This window comes from Eurosta solidaginis, chromosome 2, assembly GCF_040869045.1.
Source record: "Eurosta solidaginis isolate ZX-2024a chromosome 2, ASM4086904v1, whole genome shotgun sequence".
Classification (NCBI taxonomy): Eukaryota; Metazoa; Arthropoda; class Insecta; order Diptera; family Tephritidae; genus Eurosta; species Eurosta solidaginis.
The window spans coordinates 33656845-33667492 of NC_090320.1; positions in this window are offsets into that span (position 1 = coordinate 33656845).

Genomic DNA, 10648 nt, shown 5'->3' on the forward strand with positions numbered 1-10648 from the left:
ACGTGGATGTTCAAAATGGTCGACATTTGGGGCGTCCATGTTGTAAATAAGGTCGCGGAAGATTTAGTCGGTGATAATGCCAGGTTTCGCGAGGCGAAAAACTGGAGAGATCAGGGAGGTAGCCGTTTATTTTATTGCATAGCGCATCGATCTTTGGGCCTGGGCCTGTGGCCATTATTGTGCAGTCATCGGCGTAGGAAACGATTGTGACTCCTTCCGGTGGTGAAGGTAGCTTAGATATGTAGAAATTAAACAAAAGTGGGGATAGGACACCACCCTGTGGCACCCCCTGTTTAATTCTCCTTGGTTTTGATGTTTCGTTCCTAAATTGCACCGATGCCAGCCGACCACCCAGATAATTTGCGGTCCACCTTTTAAGACATGGGGGAAGGGTAGACCCTTCCAGGTCCTGCAGTAACGAGCCATGGTTGACCGTATCAAAAGCTTTTGATAGGTCTAGCGCTACGAGTACTGTTCTATGGTGGGGGTATTGATTTAAACCGCAATTTATCTGGGTGCTAATGGCATTCAGCGCGGTGGTAGTGCTATGGAGTTTTCTGAAGCCATGCTGATGAGGGGCTAGCTGCAAATTTGCTTGGAAATAAGGGAGCAAAATGGCTTCAAGCGTCTTTGCCACTGGCGATAGGAGAGATATCGGACGATACGACTCACCTATGTTAGCTGGTTTCCCAGGCTTTAGTAGCGGGACCACCTTGGCCATTTTCCATTTCTCAGGTATGACAAAGGTGGAAAGAGACAGATTGAAGACATGCGCTAAATATTTGAACCCCTCTTTCCATAGGTTTTTAAGCATCGACATGGCTATGCCGTCTGGGCCCACTGCTTTGGATGGTTTAGCACGACCAATGGCGTCCTCAACCTCTTTAGCGGTGATGGTGATTGGTGACGCGCTGAATTTGTGTTTATGTGCGCGTCTATTGGCTCTCCGTCTATCTTTGTCGACCGTAGGATGCATTATATATTGTCGGCAGAAAGCGCTCGCGCATTTTTTCGCGTCCGACAGCACTTTGTCGCCAAAGGCGATGGAAACTTTGTCTTTGTGCTTAGTCGGATTCGATAGGGACTTTACGATGGACCAAAGTTTACCCACACCGGTGGAGAGGTTACAACCTCTTAGGTGCTCCTCCCATTTCGCCCGCTTGTGTTCATCTACAAGCAATCTGATGCGTTGGTTTATATCCCTTATTTGGGGGTCGCCTGGGTCAAGCTGTCTTATAAGGTCACGTTCTCTCGCTAAGTTTGCGGCCTCCGCCGGGAAGTGGGGCCGGATTTCGGGAATTCTCCCGGCAGGCACGCTCCACTTGGCGGGCATCAGTCGGGATAGGGAGGGCAGCTAGGCGGCTGTCTGTAAAGGATTTATATTCTTCCCACTTTCCTTTTTTGAAGTTTATGAAAGTGCGTTTTTCAGTGACGATGAAGTCGGCGTTACGCTCAAGCGAAATAAGTATGGGCAGGTGGTCGGATGCCAATGTTACCATCGGCTGCCAGTTGACGCAGTTTACGAGTTCTGCGCTCACGATTGAGATATGTGGCGAGCTGTGACAGCTTCCTACCATACGTGTGGGGGCGTCTCCGTTTATTGTGCAGAACGTCGTTTCTTCTATTTGATCCGCCAACATCTCACCCCTACTGTCCGCCCGCAAGTTTGAATGCCATAGATCATGATGGGCATTGAAATCGCATAAGATAATGCGATTGTTGCCAGTGAGTAAGGCCCTGATATTAGGGCGGTATCCACTGGGGCAACAGGTGGCAGGAGGGATGTAGATGTTGATGATTTCTAGGTTTGCATCGCCTGACCGGACAGATAGGCCTTGACGTTCTAAGACATTGTCCCTGCGGTCGATGCCAGGATCAAATATACAATATTGCACAGAGTGGTGTATGATAAACGTGAGACCGCCTCCATTTCAGCTCTCGCGGTCTTTCCTGTGGACGTTATACCCAGAGCAGGTCTGCAATGCAGATCTTGCTGTGAGTTTAGTCTCTTGAATCGCAGCAATGCGGATGTTGTGCCGCTTCATGAAATCGACTATCTCCGTAATCTTCCCAGTTAGTCCATTACAGTTTAACTGCAGAATTCTGAAGTGCATAAGGGGAGACGTCGCCACTCTGGGGGTAAGTGACGGGTGACTACGCCTGGGTTGGGGAAGGCCAGGACGCAATTGCTGTTGTGGCCCTAGGACTGGGCGTCCTTGGGCAAGCATTGGGGTACCCGGATGATTTGGGTTTGCGACCTGGCAACATGGCGCGATGAAACCCGTCGGGGGGTTGCCGTCGCGGAGACCAGAACATCTAGGGAAGTGGCACCACCCAAGGCAAGAGCTACATTGGGCGGATGTCGCAAACATATATATTCTGTGCTGGCAAACGGTGCAAACGGAGGTAGGGACTAAGGGTCTGTTTCCCTGACCTACACGATTGCTGCCGGAAAAGAGGGGGGAGAAGACGGGGGCAGGGGCTGTTGCTCAGCATTGCTTACGACTCTACAACGAAGATTGTAGTTATGAGTGGTAGCAGCTGTTTGAGTTGTTCGCGCCGTGGGGCGCGAGCAGCAGCGGGTACTTGTTGTGGCTTGCTGAGCAGCGGGGCTGCTGGAAGGTAGTGGGGGGCGCTTAGACGTAGACTACGGGACGCCCTTGGGCGTGAACAGCAAGGAGCCACAAAAGATTTATAAAAGTTACGTGGACGTCGGGTTTTGGGATCAAGCCCAGAACAACCTGTCCGATGCAACCATCCCTTGCACGAGACACACTGAACAGAGTATGACCGTCCTAAAAAGATTCTTTTCCGGCAGATGCAGCAAAACCATTTCTCTGGACCGGGGTCAGGAGACGGACCCGGATTGGATTCGATGCCTTCCCGGAGTAAGAGAATATGGAGCAGCCCCGCTGCAAGGAGCTGCTGGGAGGATGACAATTTGTGGGAGGGACGAAACAAATTAGATGGGGTCACACTGAAATGATAGTCCTTGGTCGGGAAAAATCCCGAGTCGCTCCGGTACATAAAACCGACTGCCTTGGGAAGCGGTAGGTATACCCATGGTTACTTTCAGGCTTCGTGTGAACATAAGCACTATAAGAATTGCAAATTGACTATGGTCAGCCATATCATCGTGTGACATCCAGGCTAACCTGGCCCTCATATGACAAGGGGCGCTTCTGATTTTAAACAAATCAGTTCTATCGTCCCTGATAAGGGTTCTAACCGGGCATTGTTTAATAGGCACGCATGGTGCTAGAATGGGGGTAACGACCTTCGACTATTTTCCCAGCTGCAGATGTACAGAAAAGGAGGAGTGCCCAGCACCTTCTCTGTCATTGTTCAGCACTTAGTAGGCGTAGGTTGGCCATCCTTGGTAAACCTTTTCTACATGACCTTGCTGAGGTCTCTAGCTATGTAGTCAAGGCTCTAGCAAAATATACAAATTCCACGAAGTGGTTTGACCCGCTTTAGGCAGGGTAGGGGTCCGCTTTGAGACTGTATAAGGTATTACAATGGGCCCATTGATGGTCTAAGTTGTGAGCTGTTACCATAGTGTCCAGCTCAGCCCTCGCAACCTAACCTAATCTAGGTTTCGCAGGATTCAATCGGGATAAAAAAAAAATAAAGGCTTAGTCTGACGGATAAAAGATACTTTTCTGTTCTGCTATAAGTGGAAACGGAATTTCTCTTACAGTATTTAACGACTAGAATTGGTAAACGAAATTAATGACGCTAATAGTCAGACACTGTCCCAGCAACGACTGCGCTAAGATCAAAGCGATACATGGAGTGTGTTGGACTACCTAGCGGGTTAAACGATTAGAATTCTCAAGCAATATGTATGTATGTTTGTCGCAAAAAAAGACTAAAATCTACAAACCCAAAGATTTGGGCGGAAGTGTTTAGTACCAGGAGCTGCTGGTACTGGAGAATACAGGAGCCCGGCATAAACTCTGCCCATATCTGTAGCCCTGTTACTGCATAGACTTGCCCTCAGAGAACACTTTTGTGAAAGTGGGAGATAAGGTAAACGGAGGTTACGTCAAGACTCAGCTTTCTTCTAATCACGTGGAGAAGCGGCCCCGAATTGTGGCGCTAATTGATTGCAGCAGTCCCCAAAGGCAGATGTCTATCGAAAGTGGAGATCTGTAAAAAGCACCAATAAGGTACTAGCTCCATTATTTCAATAATGAATTAATATGACCACGTTGAACCTTCTAGGTCATCCCAGCCACATCCTAGTTCCATGAGGAACTTGGGGTCGCCAGAGCCTCCCCTGCTTAATATATGTATGATATATTTGTAACAGGATATCCCGGGATTCAAGGGGTTGTGTAGCGCAATATATAGCTTCTCCAACCCAATTGTCAACCTCACCTTCGAGCGGCGAATCCCGTTTCACTAACAGACGAGCCTCTGGCGACCCCAAGCTCCTCATGGAACTAGGGGGTGGGGAGGGAGGGATGGCCTGAAGGTTTAATGTGGCCATATAAATCGTTCCCGAGATGGTCGGGCCAGCACCTTAACGCTGCTGTGTTACCGGAGCGTATGGGATTCAAGGGGTTGTGTAGCGCAACATATAGCTTCTCCAACCCAATTGTCAACCTCACCTTCGAGCGGCGAATCCCGTTTCACTAACAGACGAGGCTCTGGCGACCCCAAGCTCCTCATGGAACTTGGGGGTGGGGAGGGAGGGATGGCCTGAAGGTTCAATGTGGCCATATAAATCGTTCCCGAGATGGTCGGGCCAGCACCTTAATGGTGCTGTGTTACCGGAGCGTATCGGATCTGTATCCGACAAAGGACCATCACATCGATAACACTCCCCAAAGCCTTCGGGGAGTAACCTAATCGCTACAACAACAACAACAACCGGAGCGTATCGGATCTGTATCCGACAAAGGACCATCACATCCGACAACCAAGGCAGTTGGTTCTATGTACCGGAGCGACTCGGGATTTTTCCCGACCAAGGACTGTCATTTCAGTGTAACCCCATTTAATTTGTTTCGTCCCTCCCACAAATTGTCATCCTCCCAGCAGCTCCTTGCAGCAGGACTGCTACATATTCTCTTACTCCGGGAAGGTATCGAACCCAATCCGGGTCCGTCTCCTGACCCCGGTCATGAGAAATGGTTTTGCTGCATCTGCCAGAAAAGAATCTTTTTAGGACGGTCATACTCTGTTCAGTGTGTCTCGTGCAAGGGATGGTTGCATCGGACAGGTTGTTCTGGGCTTGATCCCAAAACCCGACGTCCACGTAACTTTTATAAATCTTTTGTGGCTCCTTGCTGCTCACGCCCAAGGGCCTCCCGTAGTCTACGCCTAAGCGTATCCCTACTACCTTCCAGCAGCTTCGCTGCTCAGCAAGCCACAACAAGTACCCGCTGCTGCTCGCGCCCCACGGCGCCAACAACTCAAACAGCTGATACCACTCATAACTACTACCTTCGTAGCTATGCAATAAAATAAACGGTTATCTCCCTGATCTCTCCAGTTTTTTCGCCTCGCGAAACCTGGCATTGTCACCGACTAAATCTTCCGCGACCTTATTTACAACATGGACGCCCCAAATGTCGACCATATTGAACATCCACGTCGATGCCACTACGCTACCGACTGTCCTACACCCCAAAATCTTGGGTGTAACGTTTGATCAGGATCTACATTTTGGTGCGCACGCAACCGCAATTGTTCCAAGAATTCAGAGCCGTAATAAAATCCTCAAATCCCTTGCTGGCAGTACCTGGGGAAAAGATAAAGAAACGCTCTTGACCACATACAAAGCAATTAGCCAGCCGATTACGTGCTACGCGTCACCCATATGGTCGCCAAGCCTAAAAACCACCCACTGGAAGAAACTACAGGCCTGCCAAAATACTGCTCTCAGAATCGCCACGGGCTGTCTTCTTATGTACCCAGAACACCATCTGCATAATGAGGCGAGAATACTCCCCATCAGGGAGAGAAATGAGATGCTGACCAAACAGTTTCTGTTGAATACCCATAAACCTGGGCATCCCAACAGGCATCTGATTGACGAACCAGCACCGCCTAGGGGCCTAAGGAGTCATCTCCGTAAGCATTTTGAGGAAATACGGCACCTGAGAACCCAGCCGTATGAAGCGGAAAAACACAAGCAGGTCCTTGGCGAACTCCATAGACAGGCGTCGGACCTTTATGTCGGGAATTGCCCGGTGAATCCAGTACTTGAAGTAAAATATCCAGAACTCGCAGAAGAGGAACGCATACTCCCCAGGGAAACGCGTGTCACTCTTGCTCAACTTCGTTCTGGATACTGTAACAGGTTAAACTCTTCCTATCCAGAATCAACCCCGACATACAAAATGTATGCCCTGCTTGCAATGTGTCCCCACATGACACCAACCATCTCTTTAATTGTAATGTGGAACCAACGCCTCTAACACCCCTTTCCTTATGGTCCACCCCTGTTGAAACGGCAAGTTTCCTTGGACTCCCGTTAGAGGATATTGATGACAATTTGTGATCGGTCGCGGCTATTAGGTGGGGCGAGCATTGCTACAACAACAACAACAACTACCTTCGTAGTAGAGCTGGTAGCAATGCTGAGCATCAGCCCCTGCCCCCGTCTTCTTCTCCCCCCCCTCTTTTCTGGCAGCAATCGTGCAGGTCAGGGAAACAGACTCTTAGTCCCTGCCTCCGTTTGCACCGTCTGCCAGCACAGAATATATAGGTTTGCGACATCCGCTCAATGCAGCTCCTGCCTTGGGTGGTGCCACTTTCCTAGATGTTCTGGTCTCCGCGACGGCAACCCCTCGACGGGTTTCATCGCGCCATGTTGCCAGGTCGCAAACCCAAATCATCCGGGTACCCCAATGCTTGCCCAAGGGCGCCCAGTCCCAAGGCCACAACAGCAATTGCGTCCTGGCCTTCCACAACCTAGGCGTAGTCACCCCTCACTTACCCCTAGAGTGGCGGCGTCACCCCTCATGCACTTCAGAATTCTGCAGTTCCACTGTAATGGACTAACTGGGAAGACTACGGAGATAGTCGATTTCATGAAGCGGCACAACATCCGCATTGCTGCGATTCAAGAGACTAAACTCACAGCATGATCTGCATTGCAGACCTGCTCTGGTTATAATGTCCACAGGAAAGACCGCGAGAGCGGAAATGGAGGCGGCCTCGCGTTTATCATACACCACTCTGTGCAATATCATATATTTGATCCTGGCATCGACCGCAGTGACAATGTCTTAGAACGTCAAGGCCTATCTGTCCGGTCAGGCGATGCAAATCTAGAAATCATCAACATCTACATCCCTCCTGTCACCTGTTGCCCCAGTGGATACCGCCCTAATATCGAGGCCTTACTCACTGGCAACAATCGCATTATCTTAGGCGATTTCAATGCCCATCACGACCTATGGCATTCAAGCTTGCGGGCGGACAGTAGGGGTGAGATGTTGGCGGATCAAATAGACGAAACGACGTTCTGCACAATAAACAGAGACGCCCCCACACGTATGGTAGGAAGTTGTCATAGCTCGCCAGATATCTCAATCGTAAGCGCAGAGCTCGTAAACTGCGTCAACTGGCAGCCGATGGTAACATTGGCATCCGACCACCTGCCCATACTTATTTCGTTCGAGCGTACCGCCGACTTCATCGTCACCGAAAAACGCACTTTCATAAACTTCAAAAAAGGAAAGTGGGAAGAATATAAATCTGCAACAGACAGCAGCTTTGCTGCCCTCCCTATCCCGACTGATGCCCGCCAAGGGGAGCGTGCCTTCCGTAAGGTCATTGAATCCGCCTCGGCACATTTCATTCCCGCCGGGAGAATTCCCGAAATCCGGCCCCACTTCCCGGCGGAGGCCGCGAGCTTAGCGAGGGAACGCGACCTTATAAGACAGCTTGATCCAGGCGACCCCCAAATAAGGGATATAAACCAACGCATCAGATTGCTTGTGGACGAACACAAGCGGGCGAAATGGGAAGAGCACCTAAGAGGTTGTAACCTCTCTACCGGTGTAGGTAAACTTTGATCCACCGTAAAGTCCCTATCGAATCCGACTAAGCACAAAGACAAAGTTTCCATCGCCTTTGGCGATAAGGTGCTGTCGGATGCGAAAAAATGCGCGAGCGCTTTCTGCCGACAATATATAATGCATCCTACGGTCGACAAAGATAGACGGAGAGCCAATAGACACGCACATAAACACAAACTCAGCGCGTCACCAATTACCATCACCGCTAGAGAGGTTGAGGACGCCATTGGTCGCGCTAAACCATCCAAAGCAGTGGGCCCAGACGGCATAGCCATGACGATGCTTAAAAACCTAGGGAAAGAGGGTTTCAAATATTTAGCGCATGTCTTCAACCTGTCTCTTTCCACCTTTGTCATACCCGAGAAATGGAAAATGGCCAAGGTGGTCCCGCTACTAAAGCCTGGGAAACCAGCTAACGTAGGTGAGTCATATCGTCCGATATCTCTCCTATCGCCAGTGGCAAAGACGCTTGAAGCCATTTTGCTCCCTTATTTCCAAGCACATTTGCAGCTAGCCCCTCATCAGCATGGCTTCAGAAAACTCCATAGCACTACCTCCGCGCTAAATGTCATTAGCACCCAGATAAATTGCGGTTTGAATCAATATCCCCACCATAGAACAGTACTCGTAGCGTTAGACCTATCAAAAGCTTTTGATACGGTCAACCATGGCTCGTTACTGCAAGACCTGGAAGGGTCCACCCTTCCCCCATGTCTTAAAAGGTGGACCGCAAATTATCTGGGTGGTCGGCAGGCATCGGTGCAATTCAAAACAAAGGAGAATTAAACAAGGGGTGCCACAGGGTGGTGTCCTATCCCCGCTTTTGTTTAATTTCTACATATCTAAGCTACCTTCACCACCGGAAGGAGTCACAATCGTTTCCTACGCCGATGACTGCACAATAATGGCCACAGGCCCAGGTCCAAAGATCGATGAGCTATGCAATAAAATAAACGGCTATCTCCCTGATCTCTCCAGTTTTTTCGCCTCGCGAAACCTGGCATTGTCACCGACTAAATCTTCAAGTGTATTCAAGTGTATTGTGCGAAAGATTGAAGCCCACCGTGAACCGCCAAATCTTGGAAAAAACCCGTGAAAAGAGAATCGACACACATCACCTCTTCGTCGACTTTAAAGCCGCCTTCGACAGCACGAAAAGGAGCTGCCTATATGCCGCTATGTCTGAATTTGGTTTCCCCGCAAAACTTATACGGCTGTGCAAAATGACGTTAAGCAACACCATCAGCTCAGTCAGAATTGGGAAGGACCTCTCCGAGCCGTTCGAAACTAAACGAGGTTTCAGACAGGGTGACCCCCTATCGTGCGATTTCTTTAATTTGATGCTGGAGAAAATTATACTAGCTGCAGAACTTAACCGCACTGGAACAATATACTATAAAAGCGTGCAATTACTGGCATATGCTGATGACATTGATATCATCGGCCTAAACACCCGCGCTGTTAGTTCTGCTTACTCCAAGCTGGAAAAAGAAGCGGTAAAGATGGGTTTGATGGTGAATGAGGACAAAACGAAGTACCTGCTGTCATCGAGCAAAGAGTCAGCGCATATGCGCCTTGGCAACCACGCTACTGTTGGCAGCCATAATTTCGAAATAGTAAAAGACTTCGTTTATTTGGGAACCAGCATCAACATTAGCAACAACATCAGCACTGAAATCCAGCGAAGAATCAATCTTGCCAATAAATGCTACTTTGGACTAGGTAGGCAATTGAAAATTAAAGTCCTCTCTCGGCGAACGAAAATCATACTCTACAAGTCACTTATCGTACCCGTCCTGCTATATGGGGCAGAAGCATGGACCATGACAACAGCAGATGAAGCGGCTTTGGGAGTGTTCGAGAGAAAAGTTCTTCGAAAGATTTATAGACCTCTACGCGTTGGCGATGGCGAGTACCGAAGAAGATTTAATGATGAGCTGTACGAGCTATACGCAGACATCAACATAGTCCAGCGAATTAAAACGCAGCGGCTGCGCTGGCTAGGCCATGTTATGCGAATGAAAGATGATGCTCCGGCCAAGAAAGTGTTTCTATCGGAACCCGCCTATGGAAGCAGAGGTAGAGGGCGGCCCCCACTCCGTTGGAAGGACCAGGTGGAAAACGATTTAAACTCCCTTGGTGTGACCAATTGGCGCCGGTTGGCGGAGCGAAGGAGCGACTGGCGCGCCTTGTTGGACGGCCATAACCGTTTAGACGGTTAAGCGCCAATTAAGTAAGTAAGTAAGTAAATCTTCCGCGACCTTGTTTACAACATGGACGCCCCAAATGTCGACCATATTGAACATCCACGTCTATGGCACTACGCTACCGACTGTCCTACACCCCAAAATCTTGGGTGTGACGTTTGATCAGGATCTACATTTTGGTGCGCACGCAACCGCAATTGTTCCAAGAATTCAGAGCCGTAATAAAATCCTCAAATCCCTTGCTGGCAGTACCTGGGGAAAAGATAAAGAAACGCTCTTGACCACATACAAAGCAATTAGCCTGCCGATTACGTGCTACGCGTCACCCATATGGTCGCCAAGCCTAAAAACCACCCACTGGAAGAAACTACAGGCCTGCCAAAATACTGCTCTCAGAATCGC